Consider the following 23,361-nt stretch of genomic DNA (forward strand, 5'->3'; position numbering starts at 1 on the left):
GAAGGCCCTGTTATATCAATCGTATTTCCTATAATGAACAGCATTTTGGAATTGAGAAAATGTAATACCCTAAATCTTGCTGCCATGGGCTCCAACATAAGGAACCATCTCTGTGATGTTAACTACTGTATACCAAAGGCCTAGGATCATAATGTATAACATTCTATTACACTTCCTAGAGCTCCCTTTTCTAATTAGTCTGTGCAACCCAGATATCCAAAGGAATACATGTAATGAATCCCATCTCAGGTCAGTTGCAAGGTCAAAAGGCCCTGCCTTGATGGGAAACCAAGCAGACTTCATGGAGACATTGAAAAGCCATGTCCAAGTCTTTGAGAGCCAGTCAGTTGGTACTTGGAAATGCTCAAAAGACTAGGAAACTAATCACTTGGCTTTGATCCATTAGCTCAGCTGTAATGTAGCAGAGCTAATGCAGTCATAGGCAGCAGACAGCTTCTCTGGCAGAAAAAAAAAAATCAAGAGTTCCTTTCACTTTTGCAATGAAAATTAAATGTGGAAATAATTTCCTGCTCCTTTTTGGAATATTACTGTGCTATTAACTAGGCTAAGATCATTAAAAAGTAATGACATGAAGTTGCATGCATCATTATTTTAAGAGAGATTGAATGAAAATATACTGTCGATCTTTTCTGCTTCTTGCCTTATCCCTGGCTTAATCAACATTGGTAAGGCCTAGAGTGAACATGTATTTTAATATTAAAGTTATAGCTTTGGCCTTGAAGAAGGAAATGTGGATCATTAGAAAATGGACTGACAGCCTTCCTAACACATCTTTCTGATTTTTTAAGTCAAGTTTTTATTAATGCAAAATTAAGAGTGACTTTCAAAAAACTGAGTTGCTCGGAAAACGAATAGAAAGTTTTGAAACTTTCTGGCTTGAAAGAAGTAACTAGGTTTTCCTCATTGCTATTTTCGGGGGAAAAAGTGTCAGTGGCAAATTATATGCATCATGTTACAATTGCTGAGACCTATTTATTCGTCACTGATGTGATGGCTCCTAAGGACCTGGAGAAATGTAAATTAAGACAAACAGTCCGTCCCACAGAATTGTAGGAAATTTGACTGGTTGCCTAGCATATCCCACACCCAAAATGTCTGTATGTGAGGAAGGGAGGCTGCGTGGATCTGGATTCTGAAGAAAAGGCTTTGGTGATGATAGTACAGATTCTCAAATTACAATAACTGCCTTCATCTCCTCCTCTTCCCTCCTTCCAGCACACCCCAGTAGCCACCCCTATAACACAGGTGAACAGTGTGGTGGTAACAGGAAACTAATCAGAAGTGATTGCAATATTATCCGTTGTCTGGACAGATGTCATCTGCGCCCAGCCTGAATATATGTATCAGATGGGTGAGAGAGAAATGAGATGCTTCTCTTCTCCCATCTTCCAGGGTTGGAAGGAGAGCTGTAATTGGCCTCAGGTAGGCTTGTTTAACACAGATATTCTAACTGCGTCAGCTCTGAAGGAAAGGAACAAAGAGAAAATATTATGTCAACAAAATGTTGTCTAATGGGGTGAATAGATGTGGAAGGAAAACGTGAAAACTTTATTCTCCTTTCAAGTTTGCTATCAAATCTACAATATTAGACCTCTATGTAAATTTGAATATTATAACCTAACATGTTGTAGTTCATAAATCTTTATTTCCCCCTAGGCCAAAGGCAAATATTTTCACCAAGGAGAATTTGGAAAATTCCATAATGTATTAAAAAGGAAAATTAAAAGTCTCCATAACGCCATCTATCAGCAACCATTGTTAGCACTTTTGTGTATTTATCTGCAAATACTTCCCCCGCTCCCACCTCTTGCTTTTAGATAATTTACATAATGATGATCATACACTATGTACAGTTTCACACCCTGCTGTTTTTTCCTTAGCAGATTTGCATAAGGATGTTCCCATATCATTAAAAAATTCTTTATAAAATACAGTCTTTTGAACTTTATACTCTTAGAGAGTTTTGCATAATTTTATTTGCACATGCAATTAAACATCACATTATTTGTGTAGGGTTTCAGTTATACTCATATGGGAAGGTCTTAGTACTCACTACAAAACCCATGTTCATGGCCTTTATGAGTCATTAGAGAGCTTGTCCCTTCATATGTCCAAAAAGATAGCCACAGTAAAATCTCTGATAGACCCTTCTTCAATAGACCCTTCTTCTGTTTTACCCAGGCAGAACTGGACTCTGAAGTCAGGGAACTCTTTTGGACTGGAGAAGAGGTAGCTTCTCTGGACCCATAGGCCCAGAGGAGCCTGGGGCAGAAAACTGGATTCCAGGACTAAGGCTTTGAGCCCATAGTCTGACAGAGCAGAAGGAATAATTTAGGAAATTTAATGCACAGTAGTTAGAAGTTCCCTGGTCAATTGGTGGGGGGGAAAAAAAAAGTCAACATAGGTCTGTAAAACTGCTTTAATGGCAAGGTGAAAATCTGCCTGCTTTGGAGTCAGAAAGATGTGACTTCTGATCCCACACTTAGAAGCTGTATGTGCCTGGGCAAGTTGCTTAACCTCTCTGAGACTCTTTCTTCATCAATAAAATAAGGAAGATAACTATATGTACTTGATATGATTGTTGTGAGAACGAAAGGAAATAATGTGTGCAAAGCTTTTAATATGTCATCAAAAAATAGCACTTGCTGTTGTTTACAATTAGGGTTATTATTATTTTTTATTTGTTATTTTTTTTTCTTGAACTTTCTCAAATTCACTCAGTGGTGGGTTGGATGGTCTTACATACATAAACTTGAGAATGAGTCTTTAGTTTAAACCCAGTTCTAGCATGTACCAGCATGTGCCCTTAAGGGCTCATTTATTTTATTTATTTAATTAATTATTTAATTATTCATTTAGAGACAGAGTCTATCTCTGTTGCCCAGGCTGGAAGGCATAATCTAGGTTCACTGCAATCTATGCCTCCCGGGTTCAAGTGATTCTCCCTGCCTCAGCCTCAGCCTCCCGAGTGACTGGGATTACAGGTGTGTGTCACCATGCCCTGCTAATTTTTGTATTTTTAGTAGAGACGGGGTTTCACCATATTGGCCAGGCTGGTCTCGAACTCCTGTCCTCAAGTGATCCACCTGCCTCAGCCTCCCAAAGTCCTGGGATTATAGGCAGGAGCCCCTGTCCTCGGCTAAGAGTTTTTTTCTTAAGCTTCTATTTTCTCTCTGAAGCTCAGTTGACTCCTACCAAAAGTATACAGAATGAAGCGTATGTTGCCATGAGATTGCGAGGAAGGAATAAGATAATATTCTGTAAGTAAAAGGAGGAAAGATACTTCACTTAATGAAATACATTGAAGTAGGGGTAAACTTACACACATGCTAGGGATACAACTGCAAATGGTGCAAGTACATCTACTTCCATGAAATTTATCATATTTGCAAGGGTATACGTTGTATGTGTTTATGTATCTGAATATTTGTTAAAATGTTCAGTTCTGATGAGCTGAATACTTGTTGAAATCTATGCTTGGCACATTTGCAGAGGGACGTGTGTCTTGGTCACAGGTAATTAGGACAACCTAGTTGGGGGCTTTGATGGGGCAGGACAATGCACAGTGGATCTGGTCTTGGACTGGAGAATTAGATTATTAGTAATAGGAAGACTTTCCAGAGCAAGTAATATCAACACTTAAGATACCTCATATCCTTTTCCCATTGAGTGTGCACAGCCCTAAGTAATCACAGGGCCTCCATTGCTAATATGGATTTTCCTGGGGACAGAGCAAACTGTAATTTGGTTTTCAGGATATTCTTTCTCAGAATCATACATCATCTCTGGATAAGTGTCGCTCTCCCAAGAACAGATCAGGAAAGAGAGAAGACTTGTCTAAACCTGGGGCTTAGCCAAGGAAGAATGGCTGAATAATAAGATGGAGTAAATATTCCAAATGAAATATTCATGGGCGCAGGAAATAGGATCTGTGCTTAATAAAATGATCGCGCTAGGTTTCAGAGCCCCCTACGCCCTTCTGCAAATTATCCCCCCATCACCTCTCCCCCGTGAGCATTAAAATATATAATTAATGCTCATTGTTAATAATACATTTCTAATTTCCAGTTGCAAAAATACAGCTTTTCCCTCCATTGGAGGATCACCTATATTTTGTCATTAACATTTTGCCATAAGAGGCAAGAATGATTTAAATGAACAATAAATCGACAGGCAAGCTGCTGATTTGGGCTTAAGCCAAACTCTTTGGGGAAGGGCTTCATTTATCACCTGGGACTTAGTGTAGTTCTTCTGCTGATTTATATGGAATGGAATGAGAGAGAGAGTCCGGTGGAAGGGTCTTGGGGCCCTGGGGGATTAGTAATAATAAATAGAGTACCTGGAGCAGCAGCTGTCAGAGTCAGAGTAACTCTAGCTGAGAGAGGGATGGACTTTCTGGTTATTGGACCAGTTCTGGAGAACACCTGGCCCAAGTATTCTGAATATCCAGCTGCCTATTGTACATCTCCATTTGGGTATCCCACTAACACAGAACACTGAACTCCCGCCAATCTCTTTGTTCTCATATGTGTTTTTCTTCCAAGGTATCTTTTCTTATCTACCTGCTTTGTCACATCAGGAACTTGGGGGTCAACCAGTGACACCTCCTGCATCTTGCCTTCTACATGCAAATAATCACAATTCTTTTCAAAGCATTCCCTCTTCCATTAGCTTACCAGGTCCCCACAAAAGCCTTGAGACACAGGAGAAGCAGAATTTTTATTTCCTTTTTTTCAATGGAAGAAACTTAGGAGCTTACCCATAACCACACTGATAATGAATGACTTTCAGTATCTTTTTTTTTTTTTTTTTTTTTTGAGATGGAGTCTGGCTTTGTTGCCCAGGCTGGAGTGCAGTGGTGCGATCTCAGCTCACTGCAAGCTCCGCCTCCCAGATTCACGCCATTCTTCTGCCTCAGCCTCCTGAGTAGCTGGGACTACAGGTGTCTGCCACCACGCCCAGCTAATTTTTGTGTCTTTTTAGTAGAGACGGGGTTTCACCATGTTAGCCAGGATGGTCTCGATCTCCTGACCTGTGATCCACCCGCCTCGGCCTCCCAAAGTGCTGGGATTACAGGTGTGAGCCACTGCACCCGGCCGACTTTCAGTATTTTTAATCAATGGTCCAATGTTTTTCCCAGTATACCGTCTTGAAAGAGAAACTAGTTTTCTTCTTTATGTCTCACTTCTCTTACTTTGTGCCCAATAAATCTTCCTGGGACCTCATGGTTACTCTGTCCTCCCAGGTCCCCACAAAAGCCTTGAGATGTGAGTGAAACAGGATTTTTGTTTCCTTTTTTGAATGGAAGAAACTCAGGTTAGGTGTCAGGTGTGTTTAACCCATTTATGCCAGAGATTGCAATTTTTTGAACTGCAGACATGTGTGAAAAATCAGACCTCAGCGGTGACCTTGAGCAGTAGGATATAAATAACTCCTACATGCTTAGCGTTCCAATAATGGAACATGAGGCATATATGGGCTTTAATCAATGGTCCAGTGTAAGGAACTCCATTGTAAGGAATTCTCCTCTCTCTCAGGTAGTAATACACAGACAGTATTCTTTTAGCTAGTTTCCATCAAAGCTTGGGTATCCTATGTCCCATTCTCTAAGAATCTTTTTTGAATTTGTTAATGTGGTAATTCAATGAGGATAAACTGACCATGGTTCCATGCACTCATTACCTTCTGTAGATAACATTTTTATAATGACGTTTGCTCATCCTTCAAACCTAAGTGACTCCAGGTATTAAGTTTTACTCTTACTCAAGGAGGAAGATGGTCTTGACAGCATGGCCAGTACAGATCTGGGTTAGAGAATTTGATTAAGACTTCTCTAAGCCACATCAGGAATATTAGAATCTTTCACTTTGCTCTTTTGAGGGAAAGGACATACATAATAGGGACATTTAAGCAGTAAGTATGTCCTTTTATGAAAACTCAATCTACTTGGCCCATTGGAGGGATGGTGACCAATGAATGACCTTCCATTGTGGGCTGCTTTGTTGTGCAGTACAAATCCTTGCACATAATTGCATTTGGACTGCATAGAAAACCTGTTTTATGGCCAGGTATGGTGGCTCACGCCTGTAATCCCAGCACTGTGGGAGGCTGAGGTGGGTGGATCACCTGAGGTCAGGAGTTTGAGACCACCCTGTCCAACATGGTGAAACCCTGTCTCTACTGAAAATACAAAAAATTATCCTAGTGTGGTGGTGAGCACCTATAATCCCAGCTACTTGGGAGGCTGAGGCAAGAGAATCGCTTGAACCTGGGAGGTGGAAGTTGCAGTGAGCTGAGATCATGCCATTGCACCCCAGCCTGGGCAACATAGCGAGACATCATCTCAAAAAAATAAAAATAAATAAATAAAATTAAAAAGCAACAACAAAAAGTCTGTTCTGCGAAGCTTCTTTAAAAAATGGGTGCAGAATCTAATTCAGAACAGAAATAATAACTTATTTAAGATCACACTCAACTCAAGTCCAAGTCTTTTCACGGGCCAGAATCCAGTTAGTTGGATTCCTGGATATACAATGTTGGGGGAAAAAAAATTAAGGTTTTGAGACACCAAAGAAAGAGATTCCAAAGATGAATGGCGAATCTAGGACTCTTGGAGCAGACTCAGGTACACCTGGCTCTAAATGTGGTTGCACAGCACGTGAGCCATGAGATCCTGGGACAAGCTAATTAATCTCACAGACTTTCTGTTTTATCTGTAAAATTGAGATAATGACACCAATAATCCTCCTTATTTTTAACCTCACAAGTATTTAAGGATCACCAATTAGTGAAACTATGAAAATACTATGTGAACTGTGAAATACCATGCAGATGTCTGGGTGCAAAAATGCAATTAGAGAATTTTTATTTCTTTGAATGGAGTTGCGCATGTTTGTGGGCATTTTAAAGCAATGAGGAAGAGGATGAGATAATGAAGGCTAGGGAATTTTTTTTAGGATCTTGAAATTGTGTCTGTTAAAGGTTTTTGGCTGTAAGCAACAGAAACCAGGGCTAAGCAAAAAGGGCAGTATATAGGAAAATGTGGGAACATTTCAGGGTATGTATGTTCAGTGATTATTTGAAAATTGAGTGGACAAAGGTTAAGGCAAGGTCAGAAGAAGCAGTGGTGGTATGCTGACAAAGGTGGGTAGGTCAGTCTTTTTTTCTTAGGGTGTCAAACTTCTTGGGTATCCATATTCCCACTCCTCTTCTCAATATGTCTCAAATATCGTCTTCTGTTTTTGTCTTCAGCCTGGGCTGGAAATGGTTTTCCCATCTAGAAATAAGCCTGCAATGCATGCTTAATAATTCCTTTCAGCCTTAATTTTCCTTCTTAGATTAGTGACCCTAGCTGAGAAATTTTCAGCAGACAATATTTACTTTTGAACCAATGAACTTCTCTAGTTGATCTGAGCTCCCCATTCCTAGAAAAGACTGATAAGCCCCCTGAGTATCCGAGTCCCCTTCATGAGCTTGCCTGGCCCTTTCTCTGTTGAGTGGCTGTATCTCTCAGATAGACTGATGTGGCCCTCTAGTTCTGAGATTCTGACCTCTAAGTGGACTTCATATGGCCTTTGGAGTCTTCCTCCTGTAAATGAAGTGGTTAACCTTCAGAGTGTCTACACTCCAACTTCTTCTTCTTTTTCTTTTCTTTTCTTCTTCTTCTTTTTTTTTTAAGACACAGTTTCACTCTGTCACCCAGGGTGGAGTGCAGCGTGTAGTTGCATGATCTCAGTTCACTGCAACCTCCAACTCCCAGGTTCAAGCAATTCTCCTGCCTCAACCTCCTAAGTAGCTGGGATTACAGGTGTGTGCCACCATGCTCAGCTAATTTTTGTGTTATTAGTAGAGGCAGGGTTTCGACATGTTAACCAGGCTGGTCTTGAACTCCTGACTTCAAGTGATCTGTCTGCCTCAGCCTCCCAAAGTTCTGGGATTAAAGGTATGAGCCACCGTGCTTGGCCTCCCAACTTTTTGAATGGACTGATGTAGCAATCAGACTAAGACCCCCCCGCCATCCTTTGAGTGGAGGGTCTTATTCACAATGATCTCAGAGAATAGGCTTGTCCAGCCCTTTAAAGTCAGAATGTCTAGTCTCCTGAATAGAACGGTTTGCCCCTCAACTTGTGGGATTTGGATTTCCTGGGGCCCTTATGCTCTATCATGAAGCATCCATCTCTAGAAGTAAAATTGTACTAAATTTGGTGAAGGGACTTTGTTTTCCAAAGACAGTGACTTATTTCAGTGGAGCTATCCTTTAAAGAAAGTTGTAGGATGGCGCACTCTTTTTTTAAGACAAAGCTTATTCATGTGGATTGCTTTTCTTGTTTGAAACATCCAGGAGGCAGCTTCTATTTGGGGCTATGTTGTAAGGACTCTCCAGGGCTCTGTTGTGTGGGCTTCCTTGACGGCTGCATCTTTGCTGATGCCTGCTCTTTAACGATATATGCTGAAATGAACGTGTTTTGGCTCAATCGATGCTATTTCCAATTGTACTTCTTTTGGAGGAAATAAGCCCTTGGATGCATGTTATGATAGTGGAGCCAAATATCTGATTCCATCTATGCCGATGAAATGAGTAATACAACCCGGTGTGCCGGAGGATCGTGTTATACACAAATACACTTTTCCAAGGCCTTTTGGGAATGAGCTAATACAAGGATTTATAATTTAAACTCGCAGGGAAGTGGGCTATATTTTTATCCACTGGCCTTTAAGATGACCAGATCCACCCAAACCCTTATCTTTAGCTGGTTGCCAAAGTGAGCCCAAAACACAAGTAGATGTTATAAGCCAAGATCTCCCATTTGTGTCTCCCAAAACTTTTAGGCTATTTAGAAACTCATTGGAGGTGTTCTTTGGGAAGGAAGAGCATGTGTGATAGGTTCCAGCTGTCTCAGTCATAGGTCCCCACTCCCCTCTTTATTCAGAGATACTATTTTTATGTGTTAAATTTAGAGTTCCATATCTCTTATGTTGGGAGAATCTTAGGTTTAAACCACAGAAACAGACTAGCTTACTTAGGTGAAAAAGGAACTTAGTAAAGAGAAATGAGGAGACACAGAGAAGTAAAGGGGAAGCTGGACAACCTTACTGGAAGATAGGGCTGGGGACAGCTCCTGGATCCATGTAGCAGCAACTCATAGACAGTTTTTTGTAGTGCCAGGGTTGGGCTCCAGTGGTTTAGGGACTTTGTGTTAGGAATTGGTTTAGGAATTCATTTTCAAATTCTCAGGCACGGGAGTCTGATTGGCTTAGAAGTATGACTGGGTTGGGTAAGTGGGCTCATTCTTAAAATGATGCATTTTAAAATTAAGTAATATATTGATGTCTGTGATGAGACTATATTGACAGCTGCTGGGAAAAAAATGGGACCTTGAGATGCATATGGAAAAGGAGCCAATTATTGTAGCTTATTTTTTGGTGTTCATTTTCTAGCAACAATGAAATCTCTACCTCCCCTCCTCTTCTTACTCCCACCCCCATAATCACTGCTGGTATTAGATTATAGTTGGGCCCCTCCATGGCTTTTATCAGGTATCCACTCTGCCCAGGTGAAAGTGGAAATAACTTGACTGAGTTTCCCACCAAGACAGTGTGGGAGGAGTGATTTCCTGGTGTAGCCATGGATGCTGGGTGAGGATGGAAGACCACCCGGACAACAACAATGATATGCACAAAAAGATTTTATGCTAAAGAGAAACCTGAAAACTGCTGATCTGAGTAGTTATGCCAGATATTTAAGGCTAATCAATGGTCTAGAAGAGTGGTTCTTAAAGTGTGGCCCCTGAATCAGCAGCATCAGCATAACCTGGAAAGTTGTTAGAAGTGCAGATTCCTGGGCCCCACCCAAACCTTTCTAGTTGGAAACCCTGGGAGTGGGGCCCCAAACTCTGTGTTAATAAAACCTCCATGTGATTTCGATGCACAATGGCATCTGAGAAACTTTGATCTAGTCAATCATGCAGAATGCTAAGCACATATTCAGAAACTCCTTTATTCCTCCACTTCTAATACTATATTTGCATTTTGTTAGTTCCCCCCACTAGTTCTGCATTCTTCACTTCAAAAAATGGTTGAAACTCTTTGGAATGCAATGCTCTCCCTAACCCCATCTGCATTTACAGGACCAGTTCTCTTGCAAGAATGAAACTATGAAGCTCACCCACTTTGACCCAGAAGCATCCTGTTATCTGGGATGGAAGAAATAATTTAAATTCTAGGTGCCAAAGAATTTTATTTTTATCAGAAAAAAAGAAATTTAGACATTGGCTTGGGAATTTGGAGGGGTTCAGGAGTTGTTTTGACAGGATTAGTTTGTAAAGTACTACCAGATCACTAGGGTGAATGACTTAGAGAATGCTAAATATTCTCTTTACAGTTGAACTTCCAAGAACTTTTAATTAGCTAAAGAGAATTGAGAATCTTCAAGAAGGAAATTCAATGCAATGCAAGTATGCAATGTTGCTTAACTGTATCCCATCAGGGAACATACTCTAGGTAAAACATAGACGTAGATAATATGTCTAGATATTGTGACCCTTCCTAAACTCTTTTCCCTGTGCGTGGTGCTGGGAAGTTTTCTGATGAGCATGTGTTCTGAAATATTTAGTGGTGTCAGTGAAATTTGACATAAGGGTAGAAATGAAGTCATCCATCATAAATATTTAGCTCTTAGTTTCCAAATTAATGAATGAGTTCACTGGCCTGAGAATTGAGAAATTTGGTCTCAAGTCCTAGGTTGTGCATTAGTTTCACCGATCTGAAAGCTCTGGAGATGAGGATGTTGGAAAAAATCTCAAGGGCTCTGTGCTGTTCTAATCCCGTCTGAATGTTAAAATTTTGAAGGAGGCTATCATATTTTATGGCATTCCAATTGCAGCAATTTATCTTTAACATTCAACTTGCCTTTTTATGACCATTCCTATTTGACATTTGGAGTGCTTTGGAACATTCCCATACAGCCTTAGCACCTTTTTATCTCAAAAACAAATTTCACTGGACATCTTTAATTGCCTGTTTCTATTCAGAGCAAATTAAAGTAAAATTTGGGATGAAAAACCTCTGACATGAAACTTCCAAAGAGAGTGAATTACCTGATCTACTGTTGTTGGTTTTTTTTTTTTTTTCCATAATAAATTTTGAAGCTCATATCATGCCTCCTGGTTGCCAACTGAGAATTTGTCAGATGAGTTATTTGATAACAGACCAAGCTTAAATTAGGTCCATATTTCTTTTTTTTTTTTTTTTTTTCCTGAGACGGAGTCTCGCTCTGTCGCCCAGGCTGGAGTGCAGTGGCCGGATCTCAGCTCACTGCAAGCTCCGCCTCCCGGGTTCACGCCATTCTCCTGCCTCAGCCTCCCGAGTAGCTGGGACTACAGGCGCCCGCCACCTCGCCCGGCTAGTTTTTTTGTATTTTGTAGTAGAGACGGGGTTTCACCGTGTTAGCCAGGATGGTCTCGATCTCCTGACCTCGTGATCCGCCCGTCTCGGCCTCCCAAAGTGCTGGGATTACAGGCTTGAGCCACTGCGCCCGGCCAAGGTCCATATTTCAAAAGATCTGACTGCCCTAGGGACTAGCCACACAGGTATACCAGGTACTCCATTTGGAGCCCTTAGAGGGGGACCGTGGCTGTTTACTGCACAAAAAGACATTGTCTGGGTGCCTCCTGAGTGCTGAATTGGCTTGTAGATCCACTCCTCTATAGGAGTTGTATTGGCATAATTTGATGCCTGTTTTCTAAGAACTCACTCTGCAGAGGTAAGAGTATAAAATCATGAACTTTAGAGTCAGGTAGATCCGGATTCATATTCTCTCTCTGACATTTAGAAGCTAAGGTATCTTTGAAACTGGCCCAATTGTCCCATAGAACTAATGTTTACAGTTTTTTGAATGACTATAGAAATTGACCCTCTAGTCTTAAAACTTGAAAAATTTACATTTATCTTATCTGAGTTCCTTTCTCAGGAAACTGACCATCAGGCCTCCCAGATAGTATCAAGGAATTGAAAATGAACAGATCACTGTATCTGGACAATGAGATGCCAAACACTTCATTCATCATGATTACTTCCTTACCCATTCCTAATTTCTGTTTTCCTAATCAATCACATGCTTCCCGTTGACAAAATCCTCTTCCTTACCGATACCTAATTCCTGTTTTCCTGTACATAGCTACTTTCCTTCCCCTCTATATAACCCCCCACTTCTGGTCAGTTGGGGAGATGGATTTGAGACTGATCGCCCATCTCCTCAGCTGCAGCACCCAATTGAAGTCTTCTTTCCTGGCAATACTTGTTGTCTCATTGATTGGCTATCTGTGTGGCAAGCAGCAGGACCTAGACTGAACCCCTGGTATTTTCATAACATCTTGATGATTAATAAAAACGTTGCAAGCTTTGTTGGCAGGAAATGGGTTTTCTGGAGTGCTAGGGGCAGATATTTTTTTCAGGGGCACCTAAGAATGACTTAAGAATGGACCGGGCCTTTCCCCCATTATATCTGTTAAGAACATGGGTCTTGTGAATACAGAATCTGGGTTTGAGAACCCAGAGAACTTATTCATTTTTTACCAAAAAAAAATATTAAATAGAAATGCATAGCTTGTCAGCGAAAGTCATTTTCCAATTCTAATGCATACCTTGAGTATACAAAAAACAAAAATTTAAAAAAATAATAAAAGCAAAAATCAAGAATACTGGTAAAAATGTGACTCTCTAAATCTGTTGCATTTATGTAAATGTGTACCTTTCAGAGACACTGGGGGCCAAGGGAAACTAAACTGAGATACACTGCAGTGGACTTTGTTCTGTGTGGCCACCTTGCATTCAATAAATTTCTGTATCCTTAGCTAAATAAATTGGTTATATCAGGGAGGAAGGAGGGAGGAAGAGAGATGGAGATAGAAATGAGGAGGGAAGGGGAAAGAGGGAAAGACAGAGAGAGGTTTTCATAAACCAATAACCCACACCAAATGTTGAACTTATACATGAGAATCTCTATAACTATAACCCACATGTAACTTATGTATGAGAATCTGTATAACTGTTACCTGCACATAACTAGGACCCTATGTGGCCCTGTCTTATAGAACATCTCATTTTCATCCGAAAATATTAAAAACAAATCAAAGCTTTGTTCAAACTCTTGAGAAAATGACAAAGGAAAGAATCATTTCTGATGTCCTACATATCTCTTAAAAAGTTTCTCTGTATTTCCCTGCCTCCAGTCTCTTACAGTCTTTGGAATGATTCCTTGCAAACTCTCGCCTCTTTCTTTGTACTGCCCCCAAATGCTTCTTCATATGTAATCTGGTAGGCTCTTCTGTTTTCCCACTTTTCTTCCTGCTTTTGCATTTTTTAATTGTTATGTATAGATCAAATACATTTCTGTTTCTTCATTTTCACCTCCATTTTCGCACTATTTGGATTCTGCTTGTATTAGTCAGCATTCTCCAGAGAAACAGAAACAGGTGTGTGTGTGTGTGCGTGTGCGCATATATATATACACATATACATATATACATTTTTTTTTTTGTTTCTATCCATCTGTCTGCCTCTCTGTCATCTGTTTGTCTCTATGTCTCTCTGTCTACCTACCTACCTACTTACCCACTATAAGGACTTGGCGCATGTGATTTTGGAGGCTGGCAAGTCCCAAGGTCTGTAGTCAGCAAACTGGAGACCCAGGAGAGCCCATGGTATAAATTCTAACCTGAAAGCTGACAGGCTTGAGACCCAAGAAGAGCTGATGTTTCCATTTGAGCCTGAACACCAGAAAAGACCAATGTTTCAGCTCTAAACAACCAGGCAAGAGGAGTTCCCTTCTATTTATAGGAGGGTCAGTTTCTTGGTTCTGTTTAAGTCTTCAATGGATTGGATGAAGCCTGTATACACTAGAGAGGGCAGATACTTCACTCAGTCCACCAACTCAAATATCAGCCTCCTTCACAAACATCCTCACAGGCACACCCAGAATAATCTTTGACCGAATGTCTGGGCACCCCGTGGCCCAGTCAAATTGACATACACTGCCTAGTAAGGAAGATCTCATTAGCTGGACCAAGATCTTTTCCCTTTTACAGGCAGGGAGTAGGGAGGAGGCTGACTGCAAACACAATTTAATATCTCATTCTCTTATTCCAGTCACAATGACCTTGCAAGATCACTATGAGAATTAGAGCTGATATATGTAAAACAGCTAGTGCGTAGCATAGGGTAGGAGCTCAAAAGAAGGAAGCTGTATTGCTCAATTATTCTTGGTTTCTCTCAGATTTACTGTGTGCTGTTATGCTGAATGTGAGACAATACACAAAACACAAGCAAAAGAACAGTGAGCTCTGCTCTCCAAGACACACCCCCTCCAGGTGGTTTTATGGGTGAGTGTTAATGCAGCTTAAGGCATGCAATTGACAAACGATGGTTTATTCTACACAGTGGTAGGACAGCAGTAGACTCTGTGGATACACACAGAAATAAGACAAAGCCTTTTCCCTGGAGAAGCTCACTTTCTAATAGTAAAGATAGTCTGGTAAACAGATAAAAATCAATGTAAAAAGTTCTAATTAGAGATACAGAGTTCCCAGAGCACACAGGATGGAGTGACAAAACCCACGTATGACAAAAGGAGGAGGCTTTGATCTGAGTTTTCAAAGATAAGTATGTGTTCTCCATACAAAGCTAAGAGAAGGAAAATAACAGTTATTTTGCTTATTGTGTGTTAGGCACATCCATATCTTTCCAATTTTCATGCATAAAATTTTTCGTTTATTTCTAATGAGAGTTCCTTGGAAATATGTACTAGTATCCTCATTGTACAGATAAAGACACTAGGGCTCAGAGAGGTTAAGTGACTTGCTCCAATTTACATAGGAGGGAGGAAGGAAGTCTAGATTTGAACCAAGGTGGGTTTTTTCTGTTTTTTATTTTGTTTTGTCTTGTCTTCAGAAGCTCTCTATGCTTCTGAGTCCTCTGTAAGGGAATGACTTCAAAGGCATAGAGATGGGGACAAGGCCAGGCACAGTTTGAAGATGTTTTGGGAACACGTGACCAAGGGTAACACTGCAGGAATGTTTCTCTTTTTTGGGGGATATGTCCATTGATGAGAGAGAGAGAGAAAACTGGGCAAAAGATGCATAGTAGGGAGATGGGAATTGATTGATGAGAGGTTTGGGGAATATTGAGGTTTGTCTGTCTTCATACATAAAGGTGAAGCTCAAGCTTGTAATGACATGTCATTAAAAGTATAGTGCTCAGGGCCGGGCGCGGTGGCTCAAGCCTGTAATCCCAGCACTTTGGGAGGCCGAGACGGGCGGATCACGAGGTCAGGAGATCGAGACCATCCTGGCTAACACGGTGAAACCCCGTCTCTACTAAAAAAATACAAAAAACTAGCCGGGCGAGGTGGCGGGCGCCTGTAGTCCCAGCTACTCGGGAGGCTGAGGCAGGAGAATGGCGGGAACCCGGGAGGCGGAGCTGGCAGTGAGCTGGGATCCAGCCACAGCACTCCAGCCTGGGCGACAGAGCGAGACTCCGCCTCAAAAAAAAAAAAAAAAAAAGTATAGTGCTCAGGTGGACCTTATTTTGAACCCCAGCTCTGTCAATTATCAAATGTATCACTTGGACAGCTGAGCCTCAGTTTCTTCACCTGTAAAATACAAATAATTATACTATCCAACCCAAAGGATTATTGAAAGTGAAACTGAGGCAATGCATGTAAATTGCTTAGCAACGTGCCTGATATATATTAATTGTTCAATAAATATAATTGTTAATGATTACCATTATTCATTGTCTTGGCAGGGTGTAGACTCATTTTTCTTGTGTGCCTAATTTAGGGAACTTTAAAGACAGTCATCATGCATTCCTGATAGGTTCTCTGTGTATGGGTGCATCTGTGTAATCATATGCTTTAGATACAGCTGTGCCTTTCATGGCTCCTAGTAATTTATGCCAAGCTGCTGGTCTCATGGGCTATTTGTGTTTGTTCTGCTATTACATAATGCCTGATTCTGTTACATGACTATTCTGCAACTCATCTGTAAGACTGATTAAAGCAAATCTCTGCATGCACCTAGGTCTGTAAGGCAGGAGGAGGTGAGTGCTATTGTCATTATATTGTTGGACTCTTTGGCTAAAGTTGCTTAAGCGACCTCAGTGATAATGCAGTATCAATTCTCTGAAGCACATTTAATTAGATTGCATTTTCCATGTACCCATTATCGTGCCCAATGCTTCGTCCAGAACAGCATTATCAAAGGCTTTGTGGTCCATGGTCCCCAGTGCAAATCTTGACATGGCCATTCATTGTGTGCTCTTGGGTGGTTTCTTTAAATTCTCCAAACTCACTTTCTTCACCTGTAAAATGGATGATAGTCCACATACCTTTACGGAAGCTGTGAATATTGAAATAAAGGATCCAGCACCAAGCAGACTTTCTATAAATTGAAAGTACTTAAAATTACTCCGAACATTCATCCACTAGACTTTAAATTTCAAAAGCAAAACACAAACAAACAAAAAACAAAAAGAAACTATGTCTTGTTAATATTTGTATCCCTGTGTCTATCACATAGTAGACACTTGTGTGTGTTTGTGGAATGAATAGTCAACTAAATAAGGCAGGTATTTTTTCCCCCTATTTTACATACAAAGAAACAGAAACTCAAAGAGTTTAAGTAAATTAGCTGAGGTTACCACACCTACCAAATGGAAAAGAAGAGATTTGAACTGGAGTTATAGTGAATTCCAAAGACCTTTTTTTAAATCTGAAATTTGAGTCTTGCGTTTGCCAGATTTTCTATAAAAGAAAAGAAAAGAAAATAGAGTTCAATGTCTTGATCTCCCTCTGAAACCTGACCAATTTGTCTCAGAGAAGTGATGTTATAGTTTTTTATACACATATATATGTGTATAAACATGGACATTGACACTCCCAGTCTTAAAGCTTGAAACTTACATTTGTCCTATCTGAGTTCCTTTCTCAGGAAACCAACTATCATCCCTCACAGATAGTATCAAGGAACTGAGGCTTACGAGGTCACTATATATGGACAATGAGATGCTAGACTCTTCATCATGATGGCTGTCTTTTTTGGAGACAGAGTCTAGCTCTGTTGCCCAGGCTGCAGTGCAGTGGTGTGATCTCAGCTCACTGCAATCTCTGCCTCCTAGGTTCAAGCAATTCTTGTGCTTCAGCCTCCTGAGTAACTGAGGCATGACACCTGGAAAATTTTTGTATTTTTAGTAGAGATGGATTTTCTCTATGTTGGCCAAGGTGATCTCGAACTTCTGGCCTCAAGTAATCTGCCTGCCTTGGCCTCCCAAAGTGCTGGGATTACAGACATGAGCCACCGCACCCAGCCAATGATTGCTTTTTTACCCCTCCCCAGTTTCTGTTTTCCTAACTGAACACCTGCTGCCTATTAACCAACTTTTCTTCCTTACAACTCCCTAATTCCTATTTTCCCACATGTAGTTACACTTCTTCCCTGCTATATAAACCTGTAATTTTGGTTAGTTGGGGAGATGGACTTGAGACTTACCTCTCATTTTCTTGGCTGTAGCACCCAGTTAAAGCCTTCTTCCCTGGCAATATCTGTTGTCTCAGTAACTGACTTTCTGTACGGTGAGCAACAGAACCTAGATGGAACTTCTGGCATTTTGGTAACAGATTTTGGTTGCCCAACTGGGAACATGTTGTTTGTGGCTCAGCTGCAGGGGCTAGAAGTGTTTTGGAAGTGCTTCTAAGCAGCTGCTTGACCATTTTTGGCCAGAGGTGGGTTTTAGTCTCTCTCCTTGGCTCCACCACTGCCTGCTCCAACTGTGTTCCTGATCGCCTAGGAAGAACAGCCTTTGAAATTTGACATCTGGGTGTGGATGTGTGAATATCTTCTGTGGGTACCAGACAGCAGGAATGGCTTCACACATTCCAGCAAATATCAATGATAGACTGGTTTAAGAAAATGTGGCACATATACACCATGGAATACTAGGCAGTCATAAAAAAGAATGAGTTCATGTCCTTTGCAGAGACATGGATGAAGCTGGACACCATCATTCTCAGCAAACTAACACAGGAACAGAAAACCAAACACCCCATGTTCTCACTCATAAGTGGAAGTTAAGCAATGAGAACACATGGACACAGGGACAGGAATATCACACACCGGGGCCTGTTGGTGGGTGGAGGAAAAGGAGAGGGAGAGCATTAAGACAAATACTTAATATACGTGGGGCTTAAAATCTAGATGACGGGTTGATAGGTGCTGCAAACCACCATGGCACATCTATACCTGTGTAACAAACCTGTACTTTCAGCACATGTATCCCAGAACTGAAAGAAAAATTAAAAAAAAAATAAGATGCTCATGGATGGGGGGTCATTTCTGATTAAGAAAGGCTATGATATGGGAAAATACATTTTTAAAAGTTGTGACATATTCTCATCTAGAAAATGCTAATATCTGATAGTTTAGGATTTTTTGTTTTTCAGGGTTTCACTGAAATTTAAGGTTACTAAGAATAAGAACTAGTTAATAGCTAATAATTCTGTCTGTAAAATGTGCCTAAGAAGATATGCTTTTGTTGAGAAAAAGAATAGTTTTGTCGAAAATTCAGAAGTTACCTAAAGGTTAATTAAAATCATGGGCTTAGAAAGGTTATTTATAAGCAAGGTAGAAATGAACCAGTAAGGAGGGGAGAGATGAAAAAGTTAACATTGGTCCCCTGTGTTAGAACAAGGTTATCTTAAAATATTGATTTGACAAGAGATTTTGATTTTGATTCTATAATCTGTTTCTTTTTGAAAACAACTCACATTCCCATCTCAGAAGTGTAATTTCATTGTGTCTTACTAGTGGCTTTCAATTTCTTCCTCCACTTGCAAAGGCCTGAGATGATAACTTTCTCCTTCAACTTTTTTGTCAGCTACTGTAACTTTTTTACCTCTGGTTCTAACTGCTGCTGTCTAATGGCCTGACACTGAAATGTTTATCTTGAGGGTCTAGAACCGTAATGTTTCCCCCCAGTATAATTTGATTCTGTACATTTGGATTTTCTTGGTATGTCTAAAGTGTTCATTGGATTTGACTTTCAGGTTATCTAAGTATGCTTCCCATAAGAAGCAGCAATCACACAGCAGAAGGTCTTTCTTTGCCTTTTGGTAACTGGCCTAAGGAGCAGATTTTACGTTTAACTGAGATAATTCCTATAATTCCTATGTCATCATTTTTAATTTTTTTTTTCAAATTACTTAGGAAAACTAAGATTTAAGGTTTTATATCCATGTAACTTTCTTTTTTTTTTTTTTTGAGACGGAGTCTCGCTCTGTCTCCCAGGCTGGAGTGCAGTGGCACGATCTCCACTCACTGCAAGCTCTGCCTCCCGGGTTCACACCATTCTCCTGCCTCAGCCTCCCGTGTAGCTGGGACTACAGGCGCCCGCCACCGCGCCCAGCTAATTTTTGTATTTTTAGTAGAGACGGGGTTTCACCGTGTTAGTCAGGATGGTCTCGATCTCCTGACCTCGTGATCCGCCCGTCTTGGCCTCCCAAAGTACTGGGATTACAGGCGTGAGCCACCGCGCCCGGCCCCATGTAACTTTCTAAATTGCTTTTTTTTTTTTTTTTTTTTTTTTGAGACAGAGTCTCCCTCTGTCGCCCAGGCTAGAGTGCAGTGGCATGATCTTGGCTCAGTGCAACCTCTGTCTCCGGGATTCAAGCAGTTTTTGTGCCTCAGCCTCTTGAGTTGCTGGGACCATAGGCACGTGCTACTATGCCCAGCTAATTTTTGTATTTTTAATAGAGATGGAATTTTGCCATATTGGCCAGGCTTCTCTCGAACTGCTGACCTCAAAGTGGTCTACCTGCGTTGGCCTCCCAAAATGCTGGGATTATAGGCATGAGCCCCTGCACCCGGCCTCTATATTGCTTTTAAGTCCTTGTGCCGTTAAGTTACTGGGCTTTGACTCCTGAAAAAGGCACTGACCACTGCTGAATCTTGAACATTGACACCAATCAAAGCCCCCTCTTCAGACCAGGAGAAGGTGACAGTCAAAATGAACTGATTTCATGAGACACAGGGCCAGAAATAAAAACTCTTCAATCCCTCCAGGCCTGGGGACAATTGCAGAAGAGGTGGGCACATGAGAATGTAAGGACTGATTTTTAAGGGATAAGATTAGTTATGAATGTTATTGTTTGGTGGTTGTAGGTGTCCTTACACAGACCTTCAAAAGAGATCACCCTTTCAGGTCAGTGCTGAAGATGCAACTCAGCTTTGGAGTCTTGGAAGCTGGGACTCCCAGACCAGAGTGTGAGCTCTTAAAAGGCAAAGGAAACTCCTTTGAGTCCTAAGCAGTTTTGTAAACTTCTTTCTAAAATTTGACAAGAGACAAATCTTGTCTGGGAAAAGGTCTTGCCTCTTGCCCTGCCGAACAAATAGCCTCCAGAAGTAGTTCGGCTCTTAGCCCCTTCTAAATTCCTTTTTTTTTTTTTTTTTTGAGATGGAGTCTCGCTCTGTCGCCCGGGCTGGAGTGCAGTGGCTGGATCTCAGCTCACTGCAAGCTCCGCCTCCCGGGTTCACACCATTCTCCTGCCTCAGCCTCCCCAGTAGCTGGGACTACAGGCGCCCGCCACCTCGCCCGGCTATTTTTTTGTATTTTTTAGTAGAGACGGGGTTTCACCCTGTTAGCCAGGATGGTCTCGATCTCCTGACCTCGTGATCCACCCGTCTTGGCCTCCCAAAGTGCTGGGATTACAGGCTTGAGCCACCGCGCCCGGCCCGCCCCTTCTAAATTCTTATCACCCCTTCTCAGCATAAAGCAGCCAGAAAGATCAATGACCAGATTCCCCATAATTGAGGAATTAACAAATAGAAAGCAGAGACTAAAACCAGCCCAATGGTCCCACAGAATTTATGTTACTGGTTTTTCTTGAATAAACATAGAAATTGACCCTCACAATCTTTTTTGTTTTGTTTTTATTTTTTATTTTATTTTATTTTTGAGATGGAGTTTTGCTCTTGTTCCCTAGACTGGAGTACAATGGCATGATCTTGGCTCACTGCAACCTCTGCCTCTTGGGTTCAAGCGATTCTCCTGCCTCAGCCTCCCGAGTAGCTGGGATTCCAGGCATGCACCACCATGTCCGGCTAATACTGTATTTTTTTGTAGAGATAGGGTTTCTCCATGTTGGTCAGTCTGGTCTCTAACTCCTGACCTCAGGTGGTCCACCCACCTTGGCCTCCCAAAGTGTTTGGATTACAGGCGTGAGCCACCGTGCCTGCCCCTCACAGTCTTAAAGCTTGAAACTTAAATTTATCTTAACTGAGTTTCTTTCTTAGGAAACAGACCATCAGCCTTCCCAGATAGTATCAAGGAACGGAAACTCACTAGGTCACCACATCTGGTCAATGAGACGCCAGACCCCTCACCTGTCATGACTGCCTAATGAACACCTGCTTCCTGTTGACGTCTTCCTAACTCCTCCCTAATTCCTGTTTTTCCCACATTTCTTCCCTGCTATATAAAGCCCTATTTTACTTGATTGGGAAGATGGATTTGAAACTAATCTCCTGTTTCTTTGGCTGCAGCACTCAAATAAAGCCTTCTTCTCTGGCAATACTCATTGTCTCAGTGATTAGCTCTCTGTGCTATGAGCAGCAGGACCTAGACTGAACCCCTGGCATTTCAGTAACATTTCAACTCTGCTTTCTTAAAAGAATGCTAATAGGAATAATGTTTCCTTAAAGTCTATCATGTGCCAGGGACCTTCCTAGATATCTTAAATATGTTGTCCAACCTGGAAAATCACTCTCTGAAGTAAGTATTGATGTTTTTACTTCTCATTTGGGGAAACTGAGGTCTTGAGAGGTCAGATGAACTGACTAGTGTCAAAAAGTAAGTAAGCAACAGAGCCAAGATTCCAACTCCAGCCTGTTGGATGCCAAGATTATTTTTTAAATCCCCTTCCATATTTTCCTTGTTTACTTTAGCAAGAGTTCTGTGTTCAACACTAGCCGAGTGTTTAGGATGAAGGATTTCCAGCAGACCTGTTACAAGGGTCCAGGCAGATAAACAGTGGAAGGCAGACACTGAATTAGAATCAACATCTATGTGAGAGTCTCCTTGAGATGTGGCTGTTACTCCACCTCTAATCACACTAGGATATGGTTGAATTCCATTTACATGCTGGGTGATTGTTATGTCCTAAGGCAGAATATTTAAACCATCAGGTGCACAAATCAGATTCTAGTTGTTAACAAAAGTACATTGTATATCAACTCCTATAGAAAAATCAAAGGTAAAAACCTTGATGAATAATTCATGCATACTTCAGCTATTCTTCACCCTTGTTGATATTTGAAAACTCCTGAGGGGAAATTGGGGGCTTATCCTGAGAGGAAGAAGCCTTTGTGGAGTACCTGAGATGCTTGGAGACAACTGGAATTCAGGGTGACCAAACGGATTTGCACTGATCATTCAGAGGATGCTTACCTGACATTGCTTTACTCTTTCATTTAAAAAAATTCCAATTTTATTCTGGGTAGAAATGTACTTAACTAAAACTCTTGATTTCCCGGATTTCTTGGGAACTAGGAGTAGTTATATGACATAGATATGGCCAAGGATATGATAACAGTTTGCTAGAAGAGGTTTCCAAAAGTTTTTGGTTTTTTTGGTTACAAAAAAAAAAAAAGGACAGCTATATCTGGTACACTCCCTGAATTCATTACTCTAAATATTATTACACATGCAGACACACACAGGCACGCAGACACACACAGGCACACAGACACACACATATGTGTTTCCTGTTTTATGTTACCTGGATTCTGGACATGATGCCTGGAAGGAGAGCAGACCATGAGTAGAAAGCCTTGGGAATCACACAGATGTTGGCCTCAGGCCGTTTGACCATTGGACTAAGGTCTGCAGCCTTCTGGTTATGAGAAAAGAGGGATGTATTTGTTGGCCATTCCATTACTTGCAGCTAAGAGCATTCTCAGATGAATTCGATGGATTTGCTGAGGCATGTCTTAGAAGACCTGCTACTTTCAGGAGGCTGTTGCCTGATTTTCAAAGTCGATCACCAGAGTGTTCCCTGCAGTGAGATGGGGGACAAGATAGCCTCGTCCTCACCCCCTGAGCTGGTCTAAAAGGTTTGCATTTGGATCTTCTAATGAACCTTAGTTTAAGGAGAAAGCCAAGCTTTCTTGCTCCCTACATTGTACATCTGGAGGAGCTACGAGGTTGCTGGACCCATGGAAGGATAACTCTGACAATGTCTCATAGACTGACAACTTGAGATATTTGTTACCCTTTTAAGAGATGTAAATTTCC

The sequence above is a fragment of the Macaca fascicularis genome, chromosome 20 (genome assembly GCF_037993035.2).
Source record: "Macaca fascicularis isolate 582-1 chromosome 20, T2T-MFA8v1.1".
Taxonomy (NCBI): Eukaryota; Metazoa; Chordata; class Mammalia; order Primates; family Cercopithecidae; genus Macaca; species Macaca fascicularis.